The 3,627-nt window shown below is 45.2% G+C and overlaps 1 pseudogene; it reads left to right on the forward strand.

Annotated features, from left to right (window-relative positions):
* On the forward strand, positions 326-2,721 carry LOC100515900 (annotated as a pseudogene).

The following is a 3,627-nucleotide window of genomic DNA, read 5'->3' on the forward strand; positions in this document are numbered from 1 at the left end:
TGAGAACTCCAGAAAGACCTTTCAGGAAGGCAACGGTTCATGGCGACTCTTCACCCACTCACTCACCTCCTTATCTATTTACTTGCCTATTCATGTGTTTACTCATGTTTGTACTTGTTGATTTATTTTTTTAACGTTTTTGTAGAGGACTGAGAAGCCGCTTTGAGCACGGAGAGCCCTACCCATCGTCCAAGGTGAGATCTAGGGGCCACTGATCATTGGTGGAGGAGAGCTGAGGGGCAGGGTTCCTGCTGTCACCAGAAGCCCATTGGCCCGCAGGTGTGAGGGCAGGGCGAAGGGCGGTCCTGAGGTGAGGGGCGGGGCGATGAGGTGAGTCGAAAGCCGACTTACGCTTTCGAGAGCAGGTTTGAGACCTCAAAGCAGCCCAGCCTGTAGGAGCTGCGCAGGTGTCGGAAGAGCAAGGGCGCAGCGAAGCCTTGTGGGCGCTGGCGGGACCAGCCCCTCCCTGGGACTGTTGGGTTGTCCGGCTCGCCTTGCGGGGGGACCAGACACACGCGCAATGCCTCTCGCCCCTGAGGGAGGAAAGAGCTCTGGCCGAGGGAAGTGTATGGCTAGACAGAGCCTGTCTATGTGTGAGGCTGGCGGTTACCAAGCCCTACAGGCCTGAGGAGCAGGCCGATTCAAGGGCCGGCTCTGGCCGCTGTGGCCGTGGAGAAACCCAGCTGCTCAAAGTAGCTGCTGCTGTGCGGCCTGAGCGGGACACTGAGCTGCGGGCTGCCGCAGACTGTCATCGTGCCCCTGGACCTGGGGCAGTGCCACGTGCAAGTGGACCCCAGCACGTACAAAGGCTTCCTGAGCGGCTTCGGCGTGACGGTGCAGGATGACGGTCTGCGTGGCCTGCCCCGGGGCTGAGCCCCAACCTTCCTGGGTTACTCCTTGCAGGGCCTCTTCAAGTTTGGCCTTTACGAGGTCTTCAAGATCCGCTAGGCGCAGCTCCTGGGCCAGGAAAAGGCCTATGAGTGAAGAACCAGCCATCTCGGCCACCGCCAAGTTCTTCGTCCATGTGGTCCTGGCTGCCTTGGAAGTTGAGGGTTCGTACGCCTGCTTCGAGCGTGAGGTCGAGGCGCGCTACGAGTACATGGTGCCCAAGCCCCAGAGCCAGTGCACCAAAGCCAAACAGCTGGCCGTGACCTTATGGCTGGCTACACTGCTGGCGTCTTCTGCACCGCCGTGTCCCACCCGGCCGATTCCATTGTGTCCGTTCTGAACAAGGGGAAAAGCCGCAGGGCTTTCAGGGTTCTTCGCAAACGGGTTCAGGGGCGTGTGGAAGGGCCTCTTCGCCCAGATCATCATGATTGGCACCCTGACTGCGCTGTGGTGGTTCATCTACGACTCCGTCAAGGTCAACCTGCCTCGCCCTCCCATCCCTCAAGCACCAGAATCCCTAAAAAGAGTAAGTAAGTAAGTGTGCTGTGGCCACCCTTGGCCAGTATTTCCATTCAGTGGGGGATTGCAGTTCTGACAATGCTAGTGTGTAGGATGTTAACGGTTTTCGGAGAGGCGACTTAACGTGCAGACCGAGTTTTAGGTTGTTGATTTCTTCTTTTTGGCAATCCAAGAGAATTGCAACCTTTGCATTTAAGGGTTTGAACCATTATCTTTGGGGAGTTGGCATGGTTTCTTTAACTAAGTAGCTTTACAACAATTATAAGGAAAAAATTCCTAACAGGAAGTAATGTTAGGTGATTTAGTGCCTCTAGATTGTGTCTCCTTTGATTCACCATTCGGTTTAGACGATCTAAGCATCACTTCTGAATAGCCTGCTAATGAGGTTTTAAGGTCAGCACAACTGTATGGGCTAGAGAACAAAGTTCTGCTCCATGGTGTTCATCTGAATAGAAATCGTGCCTTTATTGAAATAGATGAAGGACTCATTCCGTATTTCCTGTTCATGCCCATTCCAGGTAAAAATTATGAGAAGTTAAATTGTGACTTACATCGCCCGATAGCTTGGAAAGCATTCACTGTTTTCAAAGAGCATGACAGGAGATCTGCATTTTCTCACTTGGCTTTGTCGGATTCTCTTCCTGATGTTGCTGATTAGAACATAGCTCTCCTCAGGAAGTGCTACAATTGGATCAATGTGCAAAACCAAAATGAGAAGAAGGGCAGGCTCAGAGAATAAATATGTAAAGAAAAGCCTCTGTTCTCTAAAGATTTCTTTTGTACAACTCAGCTTTCAACAGCCATACATCCAAGGAAGATCATACCACCCTGACATTTAAACACATGCACACACCCACAAAACCCTATGAATTCCAACAATTTTTGGTTGAATGTTAAAGAATGGTTTTGGTTACTTCGGAAGGAAAATCTCACTTTTAATGTAACAAATGTCATTTGTTTGGTAGGTGTTTCAATAATCCTTTCAATAGTTGGGGTTCATATAATTTATTGACGTTATAAGGCACATTTTCACATTTCTGTAGCCTTCACATCTCTGAGTGAGGAAACTAAAAAATTAGTGAAATTCTGTGAATTAGAGATGTTCGTAGAATAAGAAATAAATTTCAATATGCTATTTGATATGATTTATCAAAATGTTACATAATTGCTTTAACTTGTGTTAAAACCCACAAACAGAACATGTTAAATGTTTTAACTGTAATAGTAAGCTGTTTAGTGGTTAACAGAAGTTAAAAAGTGTCTAAATATGTTTGAGCTGTCTGGACTGGATAATAAAGAACTTGGAGGGAAAAAGTCAGAGCCTGTGAATGAGATGCAATGAAATTTCTATTTAGTGCCTCTATTTTGTTAGGGAGGATGCAGGAGAAGGATCATTATGCATCCTTAAGACACTTGGATTTTCCCTAGGAAGTTAGTGTCCAGGTTTATGGAAAAGAAATACTCTCAAGGGAGGAGAATGACGAATTTTGAGGCACTAAATTTCGTGGGTTTGTTTTTGCAAAAATTTAAAACAAATATTTTTCTGACTAGTGTTACCTTGTAAAATGTAGGAGGTTTCTTTGGTCAACAATTTTTTAATGTAAATTACTTTCTACTGTAATGTACTTTAAGAAATTGCTACAGAATCGTTGGTGTTTCAGACTAGTAAGAGATCACTGGTTCTGGTCTGTGGTGTCTCATGATTTTTCTGTCAACAATACTAGGTATCTTCTGTAATGTAAGATGTGTATGTTTAGACAGGTGTGATCTAAGGAAAACTGTTTGGCGTGATTCTTACTGTCATGGATGTGGTTGAGAGGATGGGTTTACTTAGAGTCAGCAGTTTTCATATTCAGTCTCTAGGTTTCTCTTCACCTTTTTTTGTTCATGGTGGTTTACAAATGTCTGAATAAATAGGGAGGGGCCATGATGGCGAACAATAAAGAATAAAGTGTAATTTAAGAAAGATGATTGATTTCAGCGTCATGAGGCATTTTTTCCTAGCCACTATTCCTTTGGAACAGTTTAAACTTTTTTTTAAAATTAGAGTATAGTTGATTTACAGTGTTGTGTTAAGAACAATTTAACCTTCAGTTCAGTGTTTTACCTTGTCTGTAATTATCGCTCTGTGAAATCTTGTGTATCTTTTAGAATTAGAAAAGCCATAGTGTATGTCTGGTATTGTTAGACATTTTGTTTGTTTTCACATAATCTCAATCC

Source organism: Sus scrofa, chromosome 6 (assembly GCF_000003025.6).
Source record: "Sus scrofa isolate TJ Tabasco breed Duroc chromosome 6, Sscrofa11.1, whole genome shotgun sequence".
Lineage (NCBI taxonomy): Eukaryota > Metazoa > Chordata > Mammalia > Artiodactyla > Suidae > Sus > Sus scrofa.